Source organism: Scyliorhinus canicula, chromosome 4 (assembly GCF_902713615.1).
Source record: "Scyliorhinus canicula chromosome 4, sScyCan1.1, whole genome shotgun sequence".
In the NCBI taxonomy this organism is placed as follows: domain Eukaryota; kingdom Metazoa; phylum Chordata; class Chondrichthyes; order Carcharhiniformes; family Scyliorhinidae; genus Scyliorhinus; species Scyliorhinus canicula.
The window spans coordinates 200,921,409-200,940,660 of record NC_052149.1 but is presented as its reverse complement, the minus strand read 5'-3'; the positions used below and the strand labels follow the sequence as shown (position 1 = coordinate 200,940,660).

Here is a 19,252-nt window from a genome sequence, read left to right as displayed (position 1 = left end):
AAAAACACCGAGCTCCGGGCAGGTGAAAAACACCAAGCTCCGAGCGGGGGAAAAACACCGAGCTCCGAGCGGGGGAAAAACACCGAGCTCCGGGCGGAGGAAAAACACCGAGCTCCGAGCGGAGGAAAAACACCGAGCTCCGAGTGAGGGAAAAACACCGAGCTCCGAGTGAGGGAAACACACCGAGCTCCGAGTGAGGGAAAAACACCGAGCTCCGAGTGAGGGAAACACACCGAGCTCCGAGTGAGGGAAAAACACCGAGCTCCGAGCGGGGGAAAAACACCGAGCTCCAAGCGGGGGAAAAACACCGAGTGGGGGAAAGCAACAAGCTCCGAGTGAGGGAAACACACCGAGCTCCGAGTGGGGGAAACACTGAATGGGGGGGAAAGCACCAAGTACCGAGCGGGAAATGCACCGAGCTCCGAGGGGGGGGGAAAACACTGAGCTCCGAGCGGGGGAAAAACACCGAGTGAGGGAAAAGCACCGAGTGGGGGAAAAGCACCAAGTGGGGGGAAAGCACCAAGTGGCGGAAATACTCAGAATGGGGGAAAAGCACCGAGCGGGGGAAAGCACTGAGCACTGAGTGGGGATAAGCACCGAGCGGGGGAAAAGCAGCGAGCACCGAACACCGAACACTCCAAGCACTGAGTGGGACAGAAGCACCAAGCATTGAGGTGAGTGGTAGTCAACCGCGGTAAGCACCAGGCAGGTGTGGGTGAGGTAGGCAGCAGGTGAGTATTGCCCCGAGGTGAGGGAGAGGCTACCATGGTGAGCACCAAGTGTGGATGAGGGAGGGAACCCTAGCCTAGCTGCAGACAAGGCAATGAATCGCAGGAAAGGCAGCAGACAGAGGTGACGTTGCTGATGGAGGACCCCAGAGATGAGGCAGTGGAGCCGACGGAGGACCCAGAGGCTAGGGAACAGAGTCAATGGAAGAACCCAGAGGTGAGCGAGGTGAGAGTGGGAGCATTTGAGAAGATTGTGGGGGCAGTGCGCGTGAGGGATTGGGGAGAGGGAGCGTGTATGAGGTGGTATGGCCAGGTGAGAGCAAGTGTTGCAGGAATCCATAATCAGAATCACAGCATCAACAAGAGGTGAGCTTGGATTTTAGCAAAGCAATTGTTCGTTGGGAATGCTTTTACAGGTTGGTGCTGACGGAGACCAGGCAGGGTGGGGGCGGGGCTATGTGGAATGGGGGCTGTGCAAGGACGAGGAGAGAGGGTGAGTGGTCATGATGGCAGGCAGGGAGGCAAGGAGGTTGATGAGGAAGGCGAACAATGGAAGATAGAGGGAAGATGAAGGTGATGAAAGCTGGGCCGGGACAGTCCGCATAAAATGCTAACAAACAGAGTCAAAGGGGTACTGCATCATCCACTGGAAGGGGATGTACAAAGACTCCAAAATATGGGGTGGCACATTGGGGATGGCTCACACCAGCACTCAGAAGTCGGGGTAGCTGTGGTTTTTGAGAGCCACTGTTGTCCTGAGTCCTCTTTGGAAATGGGAACTATGTCAAGGTTCCTGTTTAAGTTCAAGGCCTGCAGACAGGAGTCACACACAGCACACATTCCTACTGCAAAATGGAAAGGAGTCACAGATGACAGGCATTCCAGGGGCTATGTGGCCCTCATAGTCTGAAATCCTGCACTGAGCTATGAGGCTCCTTCTTGGGACCCATATTCACTTGTTGGTGTCACCGCAGTGGACAGAATCCAGGTCAATTACAAAGGACAGAGACTCATTGTCCAGGAAGCAACAGCAAGCCAATAATTTCATTCTGCACTGTTAAAGAGATAAGCAGAACTTAAGAGCCTCACCTCAAAATTTCAACATCGACAGTGGAAGGTGGGAATGCAGCCTTGGAGAGTGAAGACAGTAGTGAAGGGGGCAGAGCTATATTATTTCTGCAATCCCATCAGTGGAGTCACAGGTTAAAAATTAATGCCATCCATCAGTGGCTAAACGGATGTAACTCATTTCCCATGAACAACTGAAAGGTCATAATTATGCTGATTCAAAGAATGGAGTGCCGAGCTGCTCTGGTTTAATTATTCCATCCACCACCAGCTCCCGCTCCCCCCACCCGACATCCTCCCACCTCCACCCCCGCCCAAAAGGGTTCCAGACGTCACATCTCTGGAATGGAATATTGCTCACCTCTATGTCTGTGCTACAGGGATACAGCTGCATTGGGCACAATGCAATCAAGGCTCCCACATCATGTGCAGCCCCACATCTCCCATAGGTTTCTCAACCCCAGCTTCCCTTTCTGCACCCTTTAACCATTGTTGTCTTCCTTGTTTATTGTCATAGAGAAGGCAAACATGCAAACGGATCAAGGTTTTGAGGCTGCATTTCTCTGAGTCCACATTCAATGGAAGAAGTGATGGAGGGAGAGGAGTCAGCATGCACAGCTCCAGCAGGAGGCACTGCCTGGGGAACATGGCTAGGGGGAGCCAGAGCATGAAAGGAGAGTGAGGAGGGGAGATCCAGACAGCAGATGCGACACCCCGTACTGAGGATTTATCATTGAAGAGTCTTTTCTTACAGATGAGTGAGAGGAGCTACTGGGCATGGCTACAGTTATTCAGAGACCTTGTACATCAAATATACTACATTTTTCGTGAAGACATGATGCTCTGTCAGGTTGAAGGCTTCCCCCTGTCAGTGGCCTTCCCCCTAACAGCAGCACTCAAAATCTTTGCTTCTGGGTCTTTCCAGGGATGAATATGGGTTCCTGCATGACATTTCTCAGTTGGCAACTGTCATGTGAGTGTCACTTCAAGAAAGGTTTAGTCTCTTATCATGTGACTTGTAGCACATTAGGCTGTGCCTGTCAGGTGAGAGGATTTTCCTTTTAGGTTTCAGTTTCAGTTTGACTGTTTTGGACTGAGGAAGGAGGAAAGAAGTGTTTCTCTGTTGTTCTGTTTTCATTTTAAAAGCTGTTCCAGTAAAAAGCACATTGGTTGTGGCTAACTGCCTTGGTAACTTTAAAGATTATAGTTGCTTTCCAGAAGGAGTTTGAATCAGCTGGTTGGAAGTGGATCAAAATTTCAGGAAAAGGACCAGTCCCATTCAAGTGAGAATATTGTGTGCTGGGCCCGCGCTTGAAAAGGGATTTTGGTTTAATTGGATTTTGTTATTGAATTGGAACAGCTAAGGGGGAATTAATTAAGTTTTATATACATAATTACTGGAGCTGTGTGGTTTCTTTATGTTTGTAATTGATAAAAATTCTTGCAATCTTTATATATATATGTTAACTACATTATTAGAATAAACCTTGTTTTGATTCAAGTGTCTAGGAAGTCTGATGAATCATACTTGCAGTAAAGGCTTTTGTGCTTATCCTAGCCAAATTCAACAGAAAGATTGTCGGTCAGGTGAACTCCAAAATACACTTTGGAGTTAGTTTCTAAGCCCTGGCCCACAACAAAATACATTACTCATAAAAGAGGTGGCCTATGCCCTTCATAGGATGATCATTATGTCTGCTTTTCACCAGATGAGGCTGCGAGATTCATGCAGGGTGCTATAGATTGCACCCATGTGATTTCACGGGCTCCCTGGCAGCAGCCCCTAATGTTTATAAATCACATGGGGTACCATTCCATCAACATGCGTCTAGTGTGTGACCATCACTTGCACATCCTGTACATGTGTGTATGTTACCCTGGGAGTTGCCATTACTCCTACATCCTGAGTCACTCCCAGGTGCCTGGGATTTGTAATGGGCCAGAATGTATGCAGGGATGGCTACTGGAGGCTATGGGCTATCCACTTAAATACTGGCTGGTGGCTCTGGTGCGTCGTCCTCAGACCTGAGCCAAGGTGAGGTACAATGATGCTCACACCTCCACATGCTCCCTCATAGGGCAGACCACAAAACTTCTGAAGATTGTATTCAGATGCCTGGACCTCTCAGGGGTCTCTCTGGAATACACACCGAAGATGGTTTGCCACATGATCACAGTTTGCCATGTTCTGCACAATGTGGTTGCGCAAAGAGATGAGCCCTTGCCAGACAGTGAGCTGGAGGAGATAAGAGCTCCTCAGAAGATAAAGATGAGGAAGTGCAGGAAACTGAGGGGGATGCTGAGGGTCAGTATGAGTGTGGTGATGCTACAGAGGAGGGAGGATGTGGGAAGCGTGTCTGTGATCCTTTAATAGCTGACAGATTCCAAGGGGAGTAAAATTAAGTCTGGTCACCTGGAAATATCTCTGCTAGCCCTCCAAACCATTTCTGGTCATCTCAGGTGATGGCCGAACGACTACCGAGACAACAAGTCCTGTATTCACACTTGGGTGTTCTGACCTCATGACTCACTTGGATTTAATCCTAACTGTTGTCAGTGATGACCAGCTAATGCTGGAACAATAGTGATGTGAGAAGCGACTCAACGTTTTTGACACTATTTAACGACGCAAAGATTGCAGTGATGGAGATGCGGACCAACTTAGGGCTCTCATCCGAAAGTGGATGTCTTAGGTTTGGACACTAACACTGAGGAGACCCAGATGCTACTCCAGTATCAGTGCTGATGAGCTGCCCTCAATCATTGTTGTCCCTTGAGGAATAAGGGTTTGAAAGTTTCCCTTATACAGCACATCTCCCTGAAAACACACAAGAGTCTGGAGACTAGTTGCACTGAAGTTGGCATCAAATGATTGGTAATCTTAAAATGGGACACTCTGACTGAGTGAGAGGACGGCTGAACTTTGAGCGAAAAGAATTCCAAAGAGCAAAATCAAAACACTTTCAGTGGACCAGAACATTCACATATACCCATCCAATGAGTTTCAACAATTTATTTACAGTGATGGCAGAGCAGTGAACCAGGGGGTGACATCAACATCTCTTTACTCTCCTAACCCTACCACTAGTCTTGGTTCAGCCCCGACATCCGCAACAGGGGTGGAGGCAGCCTGCTGACTACTATGCTCAGATGCCTGTGAAAACCTTGGTGGACATTGTCTGGTAGCCTGAGCCATGGAAGGTCATGGCCTGATAATGGTCTCCTGCTCAGGGGCAGAAGCGCCCATGGCAGTTTGCGCTGCTGGAGTTGGTGCGGGGAAAGGCAGAGAGACTCTGAGTGGCTGCACATCCTTGTATTGTCCTGAAAGAAGGTTCCTAAGGTGTCCAGCGACACCCATTGTCCCTGTGGGTGCTTGAGAGCCCTGGCCTGACTTCTGCAGGTGATGGAGTACCTGGAGGGAGGTCATGGTGCCTCATTCCCATGTTGCCTACATCCTGATGGTGCCCACCAGAGTATGTGGCCATGGCGTGCAGTGCCATGTGCAAATCTAGCAAGACCTACTGGACCAAAGTCTCTATGGCAGTTGCCAACTTTCCCATGGTGGCCTTGAGGCGCTCGCATGTCGGAGCTATGACTTCAGAGAGAACGCAGAGGGACTCCTCCATCATGCACTCTACTCTGATGAAGCTCTGCCTGATGTTCTGCTGCTTCCCTTTGCATCTCCACCAGTAAATTAGCAGCTGCTTCCAGAGGCCCATCATATGACTGGTACTGAGCAGGTAGGTGGCTGGTCTCCAGCAGCCCTCTGAGTGCCAGAGGCCTTGGCTGTCCCTTCCTCCAACTGCTGTGGGGCCATGTCTGTGAGGTGTTCTCCAGAAAGTAAACCCAAGTGTAATCTGGAGCCACGCTCCACCGAGTGTCCCTGTGCTGGTGGAGGGTGCGGGTGAGCACTGTGATGGTTCTTCATGAGCCCCCTCATCCTCAGACATGCTCTGTATACTCAGAGAGCTGCTTGGTTGCCTGGCTTGCCATGACCTGCTCGTGTCTGCAAAAAACAAATGATAGTTTCAGTGGACGAGATTAAGCTATTTCAAAGTACATTTGCCTCACTTTGATTGTCAGGATTTGATGGAGTGATGCAGCTGGGAGAGGTCAATCTCCACATTGCCACAGGAGCGATCCCAATCCCACCCAGAAATCTCAGCTGCAGCCTCCGAGAAAGGACCAGAAGGTGGAGTGTGAGGAACATGATAGTTGGATGGTGGCGATGTGAAAATATCCATGAGAGAGTAAGTGTTGATTTGTGCCCCCCATTAATGAATGTCTCAGATCCATGAAGAAGATCCATTGAGTACATGATGCCATGTCGAGAACGTGTTGGTGGAGGGAGCTAAGAGAAAACTTATCTTGGTGGCGTGGGTGAGATTCTTCATCCGCTTCCTGCACTGCAGGCGCTTCTGACACGGTTGCCAGATGCACTAATGTCCCTAGGCAACAGCCTCCCAGGCTGGAGAGGTGAGGTCAGTGTGCTTCCTAGAGCCATTCCTTGGATAGAGGACATGTCTCTGCGACCAGTATCCTTGAATCAAGGCCTCAAAGGCATGGTGGTTGAGTTGGTGTGCTGACTTTCTCATGAAGTTGCTAGCCTTTTGCCTCTGGGTTCCAGACATCCTACATAGTCTCCTGACAACAGGTGGGCTGGAGAGAATGAAATGACTGTGTTGGACTGTCTTTTAAACATTGGCCCGGGACCTACGAACCCGCAAATCGGTGGTGGTGGACCAATCAGCTTCTGATCCAGCAGGTGATTAGGAGGGATACTTGCTCACGCATAATTAATGAGTCTCCAAGTGCAGAATCAGGTGTGAATTCCTGCCATTCTGACCAGATGGAACCACATGCCACTGCATTAAGACATTTTTTTTAATTCCAAGAATCTCTCAGAGAGGTCCAACTCTTCAGTGAAAAGATACTGGATTTTGAATAGACAGAGAGACTGCCACAGGGCCAATAGCTTTACTCCATCTCTCTTTCTTCTGAAACCTCTCTCATCAAAGCTGAACTGTTTGTGATTTTGAAAGCCCACCAGAAGTCCTCATTGCTGCATGCCCAGAGTCAACGCTACTGTCTCCAGTGAGAAACCATAAGAGCCAATGGCTACAGTGGAAAGGGGCCTTTCAGCTGTAAACAAGTCTCTGGACAATCCATGATTTTTTTTTTCTGACTTTACTTGTTACTTGACCAATTATTTAAGACCTGATACTCCGTAAATTTTTCTTCTTTTCCATGTTTTGATGGGGGTGTTGGCAGCAGGCAGATGGTGGTATTGTGTGTATTGTTCTTAAATTAGTGGGTTGTTGGACATACTTGTACATTTTAAACGTTTGTTAATAATTTCTGTATCTATTTTAGCTATGAAACTCTTCACTTGTTCACTTAAGGAACATGGCTGGTTTATTGCTTACATTGAGCTATACACAGTTAAATATATATTTAATTGGCAATATCATTTCCCTTTTAATTTAAAGCTCTGTTATAACCAATTCAGGAGTGGGACAAAGAGAGGAGCCAGTTCACACGTGCCAACCTGATCTTAACAGGACTGACTGTACATGTAATCCCACACAGTTCGATTCGTTTTTTAATTATAATTTTAATTAAATATAATATTTTCACACAATTTCTATATTATAACAGTGACTACACTTCAAAAGTGATCCATTGGCTATGAAGTGCTTTGAGTGTCCAGTGATAGTGAAAGGCACTATTGTCATGAACAACTGTATGAGATGGTTATGTTCTAAACTGTCTTCTTTAATTCAAGTGAAGTTAAGGGATAGGTCAATAAAGATATTGTAGCAAACATTGAAGGGGATATTTCAGAACGGATAGTAGATACATTCCAACAAGTAAGAAAAAGACCAAGTGACGGACCCCCCCCCCCCAACCCATTAACTAGAAAGGTTAGAGGTAGCATCAAATTTAATGAAAAAGCATACAATTCTGCTAAAACAGGTGGCAGGTCAGAAGATTGAACTGAATATAAGGTACAGCATAGGATTAATAAGGAGGGAAATATTAGAATATGCGGGAAAGCTAGCCAGGGTGGCACAATGGTTAGCACTGTTGCCTCACAACAGGGACCCAGATTCAAATTTGGCCTTGGGTTACAGTCTGTGTGGAGTTTGCACGCTCTCCCATGTCTGCGTGGGTTTCCTCTAGATGCTGCCGTATCCTCCTGCAGTCCAAAGATGAGCATGTTAGGTGGGGTTACAAGGTTGCGGAGATAGGGTGGGGGCCTGGGTAGGGTGCTTTTTCAGAGGGTCAGTGCAGACTTGATGGGCTGAATGGTCTCCTTCTGCGGTGTAGGGTTCTATTATTCTATGAAATATGAGAACAGATAGTAAGAGTTTTCATAAATGTTTTAAAAAGAAAAAGAGTTAACAAATTGAGCATGGTTTTATAAAAAGTGAGTCTGTAGAATTTAAAATGGAAAACAAGATGCCAGATGAATGAAACATGTATTTTGCACCAGAAGATTGAGGTAACACCCCAAAAATAACTATACATTAGGAAATAGAAAGGAGGGAGGAACTCAGGAAAATACAGTCACTAAAGAAGTGGTACTGAGAAAATTGTAGAAGCTGCGAGCTGATAAGAGTTCAAGTCCTCTGGACTTCTTCCTAGGGTCTTAAAAGAAGTGTCTCGTGAGATAGGTTATGCATTGATTTTCATTTTCCAAAACTCCTCTGATTTAGGGAAGGTCCTATTAGATTGGAAGATAGTAAATGCAACTCCATTATTCAAAAAGGGCAAGAGACAGAAAGTGGGAAATTTCATGTCCATCAGCTTAACATCTGTCATAGGGTATAATGTTGGAAGTTTTTATTAAAGAAACTATAGCACTTGGATAAGCTCAAGCGGTGTAGAAATAGCGTGTGCTGTGGATAATGGGGAACTGATAGATGTACTGTACTTAATTTCCAGAAGGGATTTGATAAAGTGTCACATCAAAGGTTACTGCAGAAAATAAAAGCTGATGGTATAGCGGGCAACATGTTGACATGGATAGAAGATTGATTGCTAACAGTAAACAGAGAGTAGGCATAAATGGGTATTTTTCAGGTTAGCAAGATGTAACAAGTGGTGTGCCACAAGGATCATCGGTGCTGGGGCCTCAACTATTTACAATTTATATAAATGACGGATGAAGGCATTATATGGATGGTCGTCATATTTGCTGATGACATAAAGATAGGTAGAAAGGTAAGTTCTGAAGAAGACATAAGGAGGCTACAAAGGGACCTAGATAGGTTAAGTGAGTGGGCAAATATCTGGCAAATGGGGTATAATGCGAGAAAATATTAAATTGTCCATTTTGGCAGGAAGAAAAAATAAGCATATTATCTAAATGGTGAGAGATTGCAGAGTTCTGAGATGCAGATTGATCTCATTGTCTGAGTGCATTAGTCACAAAAGTGCAGGTGCAGCAAGTAATTAGGATAGCAAATAGAATGTTATAATTTATTGGGAGGGGAATTGAATAAAAATGTAGCCAGGTAATTTCATAGAATTTACAGTGCAGAAGGAGGCCACTCGGCCCATCGAGTCTGCACCGGCTCTTGGAAAGAGCACCCTAACCGAGGTCAACACCTACACCCTATCCCCATAACCCCATAACCCAGTAACTAAGGGAAATTTTGGACACTAAGGGCAATTTAGCATGGCCAATCCACCTAACCTGCACATCTTTGGACTGTGGGAGGAAACCGGAGCACCTGGAGGAAACCCACGCACACACGGGGAGGATGTGCAGACTCCGCACAGACAGTGACCCAAGCCGGGAATCGAACCTGGGACCCTGGAGCTGTGAAGCGATTGTGCTGCAGTTGTATAGGGCACTAGTGAGACCACATTTGGAATACTGTGTAAGGTACTGGTCAGCTTATTTAAGGAAGGATATAAATGCATTGGACGTAATTCAGAGAAGTTTAACAGACAAATACCTGGAATGGGTGGGTTATGTTCTGAGAAACGTTGGACAGGCTAGGCTTGTATCCGCTGGAGTTTATAGGTGATAGGTTATTGGGTGTAGGTGGGACTCAGGTCTGAGGTTACTATCAGATCAGCCATAATCTGATGAAATGGTGGGGTAAGCTCAAGGGGCTGAATTGCCTCCTCCTGTTTCTTGTTCGTATGTTCATATTGTAGATTGTCCGACCAGAGGGGAGGCCATATTGGATTTAGTACTTGGTAATGAACCAGGGCAGGTGATAGATTTGTTAGTGGGGGAGCATTTTGGAGGTAGTGACCACAATTCTCTGACTTTCACTTTAGTAATGGAGAGGGATAGGTGCGAGCAACAGGGCAAGGTTTATAATTGGGGGAAGGGTAAATACAATGCTGTCAGACAAGAATTGAAGTGCAGAAGTTGGGAACATAGGCTGTCAGGGAAGGACACAAGTGAAATGTGGAACTTGTTCAAGGATCAGGTACTGCGTGTCTTTGATATGTATGTCCCTGTCAGGCAGGGAAGAGATGGTCGAGTGAGGGAACCATGGTTGACAAGAGAGGTTGAATGTCTTGTTAAGAGGAAGAAGGAGACTTATGTAAGGCTGAAGAAACAAGGTTCAGACAGTGCGCTGGAGGGATACAAGATAGCCAGGAGGGAACTGAAGAAAGGGATTAGGAGAGCTAAGAGAGGGCATGAAAAATCTTTGGCGGGTAGGATCAAGGAAAACCCCAAGGCCTTTTACACATACGTGAGAAATATGAGAATGACTAGAGTGAGAGTAGGTCCGATTAAGGACAGTAGCGGGAGATTGTGTATTGAGTCTGAAGAGATAGGAGAGGCCTTGAACAAGTATTTTTCTTCAGTATTTACAAATGAGAGGGGCCATATTGTTGGAGAGGACAGCGTGAAGCAGACTGATAAGCTTGAGGAGATACTTGTCAGGAAGGAAGATGTGTTGCGCGTTTTGAAAAACTTGAGGATAGACAAGTCCCCCGGGCCTGACGGGATATATCCAAGGATTCTCTGGGAAGCAAGAAATGAAATTGCAGAGCCGTTGGCAATGATCTTTTCGTCCTCGCTGTCAACAGGGGTGGTACCAGAGGATTGGAGAGTGGCGAATGTCGTGCCCCTGTTCAAAAAAGGGAATAGGGATAACCCTGGGAATTACAGGCCAGTTAGTCTTACTTCGGTGGTAGGCAAAGTAATGGAAAGGGTACTGAGGGATAGGATTTCTGAGCATCTGGAAAGGCATTGCTTGATTAGGGATAGTCAGCACGGATTTGTGAGGGGTAGGTCTTGCCTTACAAGTCTTATTGAATTCTTTGAGGAGGTGACCAAGCATGTGGATGAAGGTAAAGCAGTGGATGTAGTGTACATGGATTTTAGTAAGGCATTTGATAAGGTTCCCCATGGTAGGCTTATGCAGAAAGTAAGGAGGCATGGGATAGTGGGAAATTTGGCCAGTTGGATAACAAACTGGCTAACCGATAGAAGACAGAGAGTTGTGGTGGGTGGCAAATATTCAGCCTGGAGCCCAGTTATCAGTGGCGTACCGCAGGGATCAGTTCTGGGTCCTCTGCTGTTTGTGATTTTCATTAACGACTTGGATGAGGGAGTTGAAGGGTGGGTCAGTAAATTTGCAGATGATACGAAGATTGGTGGAGTTGTGGATAGTGAGGAGGGCTGTTGTCGGCTTCAAAGAGACATAGATAGAATGCAGAGCTGGGCTGAGAAGTGGCAGATGGAGTTTAACCCTGACAAGTGTGAGGTTGTCCATTTTGGAAGGACAAATCTGAATGCGGAATACAGGGTTAATGGTAGGGTTCTTGGCAATGTGGAGGAGCAGAGAGATCTTGGGGTCTATGTTCATTGTTCTTTGAAAGTTGCCACTCAAGTGGATAGAGCTGTGAAGAAGGCCTATGGTGTGCTAGCGTTCATTAGCAGAGGGATTGAATTTAAGAGCCGTGAGGTGATGATGCAGCTGTACAAAACCTTGGTCAGGCCACATTTGGAGTACTGTGTGCAGTTCTGGTCACCTCATTTTAGGAAGGATGTGGAAGCTTTGGAAAAGGTGCAAAGGAGATTTACCAGGATGTTGCCTGGAATGGAGAGTAGGTCATACGAGGAAAGATTGAGGGTGTTAGGCCTTTTCTCATTAGAACGGAGAAGGATGAGGGGCGACTTGATAGAGGTTTATAAGATGATCAGGGGAATAGATAGAGTAGACAGTCAGAGACTTTTTCCCCGGGTGGAACACACCATTACAAGGGGACATAAATTTAAGATAAATGGTGGAAGATATAGAGGGGATGTCAGAGGTAGGTTCTTTACCCAGAGAGTAGTGGGGGCATGGAATGCACTGCCTGTGGTAGTAGTTGAGTCGGAAAATTTATGGACCTTCAAGCGGCTATTGGATAGGTACTTGGATTAGGGTAGAATAAGGGAGTGTAGGTTAACTTCTTAAGGGCAGCACGGTAGCATTGTGGATAGCACAATTGCTTCACAGCTCCAGGGTCCCAAGTTCGATTTCGACTTGGGTCACTGTCTGTGTGGAGTCTGCACATCCTCCCCGTGACTGCGTGGGTTTCCTCCGGGTACTCCGGTTTCCTCCCACAGTCCAAAGATGTGCAGGTTGGGTGGATTGGCCATGACAAATTGTCCAAAATTCTATGATTAACCTAGGACAAAAGTTCGGCGCAACATCGTGGGCCGAAGGGCCTGTTCTGTGCTGTATTTCTCTATCTATCTATCTATTGTCATGTGTCTCTTTAAGAAATGTTTTTGTCTTATCACATGGCTTCTGTGATGCCATTGTGTGGGTGGAGCTGGGCTGTGGCTCTGGGAGTTTTCTTTTGGTTTCGCTTTCACATTTGGCTGCGGTGGACTCAGACAGAGAACAGACTTTTTTTGGCCTGCCTCGCTATCTTCATTATAAAAGCTGTTTCCAGACTGCTTGGTAACTTCAAAGAGATAATTGCTTTCTGGAAGGAATTCACATCTGCTGTTTGAAAAGGGGAACAGAGTATCAATAACAAGTCTTAAAGACAGTGAGAATGCCATGTGCTGGGTCACGCCTTTGAAAAGGGGTTTCTGGTTTTACTTGGATTTTGTTATTGAATTGGAACAGTTAAGGGGGAATTCATTAAGGGTTATACATAGATTACTGTAGCTGTATGGGGTCTTTATGTTTGTAGTGGATAGGGCGGCACGATGGCGCAGTGGTTAGCGCTACTGTCTCATGGCGTCGAGGACCCAGGTTCGATCCCCGCTCTGGGTCACTGTCCGTGTGGAGTTTGCACATTCTCCTTGTGTTTGTGTGGGTTTCGCCCCCACAATCCAAAGATGTGTAGGTTAGGTGGGTTGGCCACGCTAAATTGCCCCCTAATTGGAAACAATGAATTGGGCACTCTAAATTTTTTTTTTAATGTTTGTAGTTGATACAAATTCTTGCTTGTATGTTTATTCTTTATTCTTAGAATAAAGCTTGTTTTTTTTAATTAAAAGTGCCTAAGAACTCTGTTAAATAACACTTGAAAGGTGGGGTCATGTGCTCACCTTAGCCAAATTCAACATAAATGTTGCAGGTTAGGTGGACTCCATAATATACTTTGGAGTTGTTAAACCCTGGCCCATAACAATATAAAATGGAGCGGCTTGGAGGGGCGAATGTGACTTCTAACAAAATCTGCCTGGAAACAAGCCCATGTGACATGCTGTTCATAGAGATAGAAAATCAAATTAAAACTCTCTGAAAGTAAGGTGTAAGTAGCAACCCCTGGATATAAAGGACAAGGCAGCCAACGTTGCTACATTCAGTCTCACAGTCACGGAAACGTTCCAGCCGCAGCATGGCAAGTTTTTCTGTGGTGGATGCAGCGATCCATTTAAATCCCCATTGAGACCAGAATATCCTGCCGTCAGGAAGGGACTGAAAATCCGGCCCAGAGAGTTTTGGGGAAGAAGACCAGAAACAGATATTGCTATGCCAGGCAGAAAAGAAGGTCTGTTTCCAGATTAACCACCAAGCAGTGTGCGGGTGAGGACAGATCCTTTGTTGGAAAATGTTAAGCTTATGGAGAGTAAAAGACCAAGAGTTACAATCCCAGTTGATGCCATAACTGGACAGGAGGATCCCAGAATGGAACCCTGGCTCAAAAGACCGCAACTTATGAAAAAATATATAAAACATGGAGGAACAGAATCACAGGACCGCTAATTAGTTTTAGCAATAAGACAAAAACATTTATTAAATATGAAAAAATTGGATTATGATACAATACACCGTTACTCCTCGCTTAGCTTAACAATTATACCCAGGTTTTAGGATTAACACGGATTACAAAGTCCCCTTTAAACAGATAAAATGACTGTGGGAAAATACACACTCTCCACTCTAAACCCCAAGTGAATGTTTGTGGCTGTCTCCTCAGAGACCTCCAGATGATTGTCACATGAGAGTTCCCAAACTCCACTCCCAAAAGGACACTTTAAAATCTTCTCTCATAAATATGCTTTCCTTTAGCGGTTTGTATTCAGAAATCCAGACCAGACTTTCCTAATGACACTTTTAAACAAAGTTTCTACTCCACTTTTAATAACAAATTTAGTCCAAGATTTTACACCAAACCCGTTAGGATTTCTTTGTCTTGACTGCTGTGAAAACTGCTCACAATTGCTTTAACTTTCGATTCCTAGATTGCATTAAAACAAATTCAGGCATTCGTTTTACCTTTGAAGGCTGTTGTCCCACTTTAAATATATTTACTGCAATTGTATCTTTAACTCAGAACACTTTGTTTACTCTTCCTTTCATTCTTCTGAACAATACCTTGGTCTCTGTTCTCTTAACTTTGTGTGTCGGAAATGTTCTTTCTGTCCCAATTCCCTGGTTATCTGGACTGTAACTTGTACATTAGGAAGCCTGCCTCTGTGCAGCTCCCATCCTGTCCCATCTTCCTTCTGGCAGAGTTGAGAGATGTTCACTCACCTAGATCCTGTCTCCAACTGCCAACAAATGAGCTAAACTAAAACTTAAAAGCTTCTCGACCTTACAAGCACCAGTTGCTAAGCAACACTGCATACCTCTGCTGACCTATTTATTTACTCTTCATGCCATAGCACCCTAAGCACAATGGAAACAGAGTTGGAACTTAACCAGCCCCCACATATACTAACAACTTTGTCCAGCATGAATCGAACTATAGGTTTCCCCTTCCAGACACAGAACATACTTAAAACCAGATCTTATTCCTAATGTTTACCAATTCAAATATAAATCCATTAAAACTACCTTTGATTTCCTAACAGGAGTCACCAAGGGTGCTAAGTCCATTTAACTATGCCCAGAAGGCTTAGTGGAGGGACTTTATTTAAAAAGACAGTGGAAGATTCACACTGGTAGAGCCTGGAGAGATTGGGATTTAAACCAAGCACTACATTTCTGCTGACAATTAATGTAATACGTAAAGTTGGCATGGGCTTTTCAATTGTGTTAAGAAGTTAATGGGGAATACATTTTCTGTAGTTGAGTGTATTAGTTGCCTACCAAGTGATGTTTAGTCAATATCAATTTTAGCTTAAAAGCAGATTACTGTGGATGCTTGAATCTGAAACAACAACAGAAAATGCTGGAAAATCTCAGCAAGTCTGGCAGCATTTGTGGAGAGAGAAGGGAACTAACATTTCAAGTCTGGATGACTCTTTGTCAAAGCTAGAAAGAACTGGAAATAGGATGAGATTTATACAGTTCTGGGTGGGGGGTGGAGCAGTGGGCTAGATAGTGGACCAGTGATAGGTGGAGACTAGGGAAAGATTGACAAAGATGATGTGGACAAAAAGACAAAGGGAATGTAAATGGTAGTGATAATGATGAAGAAGGGTGCTGATAGTGGCAGATTAAGAGATCAGAATGTGCCTCATGGCGCCGAGGTCCCAGATTCGATCCCGGCTCTGGGTCACTGTCCGTGTGGAGTTTGCACATTCTCCCCATGTTTGCGTGGGTTTCGCCCCCACAACAAAAGATGAGCAGGGTAGGTGGATTGACCCCGCTAAATTGCCCCTTAATTGGAAAAACTGAATTGAGTACTCTAAATTTATTTAAAAAAGAAAAGAAGAAGAGATCATAATGTGTTAATGGCTGAACAAAAGTAGGCAGGGTCAAGGGATGACTTGGAACAGGTAAGAGATGGTCCTAGTGGGGTGAGCTGGGAGAGGGGAGACGGTGGTAGGGGGGAAAACAGATTGATGGAAGAAACAAAAATAAATTGATGGAAATAAAAATGGGGTGAAGGTGAGGAGAAAGTTCACAGTCTGAAGCTGGTAAAACGTTAAGTCCGGAAGGCTGTAAAGTGCCTAATCGGAATGCAAGGTGCTGTCCCTCCAGTTTGCACTGGGCTTCACTGGAACATTGCAGCAGGTCAAGGGCAGACATGTGGACATGAGATCAGGACGCTGTGTTCAGATGCCAAGCGACAAGAGCTCTGGGTCCTGCTTGCTGATGGACCGAAGGTGTTCTGCAAAGAGGTCACCCAATCTGCGTTTTAGTCTCTCCAATGTTGATAGACCGCATTTGGAGCAGCAAATGCAATGGAACAGATTGAAGAAGGTAAATTTAGACTATAAGACATAGGAGAAGAATTAGGCCATTCGGCCCATGAAGTATGCTCTGCCATTCAATCATAACTGACATGTTCCTCATCCCCATTCTCCTGCCTTCTCCCCATAACCCCCGATCCCCTTATTAATCAAGAACCTATCTATCTCTGTCTTAAAGACACTCAGTGACTTGGCCTCCACAACCTTCTGCGGCAATGAGTTCCAGATTCACCACCCTCTGGCTGAAGAAATTCCTCCTCATCTCGGTTTTAAAGGATCATCCCTTCATTCTGAGGCTGTGCCCTCGGGTTCTAGTTTCTCCTACTAGTGGAAACATCCTCTTCGCGTCCACTCTCTTTAGGCTTCTCAGTGTTCTGTAAATTACAATAAGCTCCCCTCCCTCATCCTTCTAAACTTCATTGAGTACAGATCCAGAGTCCTCAACTGCTCCTCATATCATCCAAATGGGGTCTGACCAGTGCCTTATACAGGCTCAATAGTGCATCCCTGCTCTTGTATTCCAGCCCTCTCGACATGAATGCTAACATTGCATTTGCCTTCATAACTGCCAACTGAACCTGCATGTTAACCTAAAGAGAATTCTGAAAAAGGACTCCTAAGTCCCTTTGGGTTTCTGATTTCCGGAGCCTTTCCCCATTTAGAAAATAGTCTATGCCGCTATTCTTCCTACCAATTTCTACATTGTATTCCATCTGTCACTTTTTTGGCCACCCTCTTAGCCTGTCCAGGTCCTTCTGCAGCCTCTCTGCTTCCTGAACACAACCTGTCCCTCTACATATCTTTGTATTATCTGCAAACATACCGACAATGCCCTCACTTCCTTCTTTCAGATCATTATATTGTGAATTGCTGTTGTCCCAACACTGACCCCTGCGGAACACTACTAGTCACTGGCTGCCATCCTGAAAAGGACCCTTTATTCTGCTTCCTGCCAGTCAACCAATCCTCTATCCATGCCAGTACCTTGCCCCTAACACCATCGGCTCATATCTTATTTAGCAGCCTCCTGTACGGCACCTTGTCAAAGGCCAGTTTGTCAACCAGCTTGTCAGTAGTTTAGTTTATTTGTTACAGTAGAAGTCTTCAAACATGAAATCTTGTGTGATTCAATTGCATTGGCCATTAAGAAATTATGTTTCTTAAAGTTATTGGTCGCTACAGGGATTATAACACTGTGTAAGTATAAGTCTTTCTTGTATGTTGGTTTGAGTGGTTATGGAGTATGCCATTCTTATGTAGTATGGGTTGAGTATTTGGTAGATGCATAGCAGATGCGACAATGTGACAAGCACTGTGGATGAAATAAAAAAAACAGAAAATGTTAGAAATACTCAACATCTAGGAACATAAGACCAAGAGTAGGCCATTCAGCCCCTCAAGCCTGTCCCGCCATTTCTGATCTGTGGCCTAACTCCATGTACCTGCCTTTGGCTCTGTGTGGAGAGAGAAACAGGGTTAACGTTTCCCAAGGTTAACTATGTTTCTTTCTCTGGCCTCAGATGTGGTGTCTGATCCGCTGAGATGCTACAGTGCCACTTTAAATTAATTGACTCTTGCTAACACCCCTAGGCTCCTCATCTGCACCATCCTGGTTCTGTGAAATATAAAACATCTGTTTCTACTACCCACCTACGTAAGAATGAGTCTAATCATTGAAAATCCAGTAGTCTAACGTGGTGCTCAGGCACATCCATCCTGCGATGATTCGTGAATTTATGTTTTCTTTTTCCTAATCAGCGGAGCAAAACAAAATCCATTCGGTCGATGGCTAAAACGCAGCGGGTGCAATATTTGCTCTGCTTTCCAACTGACCGGGGGGTCAATGTTACACTTATTCAAGAGGCTCGCGTTGGTCCCACGCCCATCGCCCTGCCTGCGAATGGTTTGTGATCTGGTCTTTCTGTTCTCACAGTGTGAATAATGCCTGGGCTCTCTCTCTCTCGGCCGCTCCCATAGCAACTCCGGTGGTTACTACAAACAATAGAATTTGGAGTTCCCATACCCGACTCTGGAACCCGGAGCCGGCCCAGGCGCACGGCCCCGGAGGTCATTCATTTAACCCATTGCCCAAGCCCCGGAGCTCAGCTGTCCCCAAGCCCACCCTGAGAGAGAAAGAGAGAGAGAGACAATGTGCAGGGAAGGGAAAGCGCCACTTCCGACCCATCTGCCTGGCCGGCCCCTGAAGCCACGCCCATTCCCTCCAAGTCACGCCTACCTCCTGCAAGCCGCGCCCATCTCTTTCAGACCCCGCCCACTCTGAGCGGCATCGCCCACTCTGAGAGGCACCGCCCACTCTCCCCTCCCCCGCGCGCCGCGCCCGCCGTTGCCAAGTGACGTCTGGACGTCTGGATGTTCTCAGCAATCTCGATTGCGTCAAAAGCCGGGTGACGTGCCGGCTGCATCTTTCTGTCAGGAGGGGGGAGGGGTGTGTATGTGCCTGATCTCGCCCGTAGAACCGTAAAGATGTGTCTTCCGGAAAATGATTTATTTCCTACCAGAATTCCAAACCTATCTTATTCATGGGAATTAAAATCCAACTTCGGGAGACGGAGGAAAAAGTGAGAGAACGAGGTGCGCTGATAACTGGAACCCCCCATACAGGGCAGTGGACGGCTCCGCGCTGGCCCTACTCTGTTGGATCTGTTCCTGCGTCAGTGAAGAGCTGAATTTTGATTGGGTGAGAGGGGACGGAGAGTGGTTTTGATTGGTGAATCGGACCTGCGCGCTAATTGGCGATTGGAGCGGCGTTAAAGGTGATTGGCTGGCGGAGTTAATCCGGGTTTGGCCATTGGCCGATGCCGCCAGAGGAGGGGGGATGATGACTGACAGGGGAGAGCGGTGGGGCGGGGTTGGGAGCGGGAGAGGG

At 46.0% G+C, this 19,252-nt stretch overlaps 1 protein-coding gene across 6 annotated transcripts in view; it reads right to left on the bottom strand.

Annotated features, from left to right (window-relative positions):
• Positions 1–18,525, bottom strand: part of LOC119965313 (cyclin-dependent kinase-like 3) — a 193,559-nt gene extending 175,034 nt beyond the window's left edge. For 2 of the 6 annotated variants that reach the window (XM_038795886.1, XM_038795889.1), the window contains exon 1: positions 18,016–18,524. The gene's annotated coding sequence lies outside the window, so the exon portion shown is untranslated. Of the gene's footprint in view, positions 1–18,015 lie in introns of all 6 variants that reach the window. The other 4 variants (XM_038795888.1, XM_038795887.1, XM_038795885.1 and 1 more) reach the window with 3 other exon arrangements.
• Between the last annotated feature and the right edge of the window lie 727 nt (positions 18,526–19,252).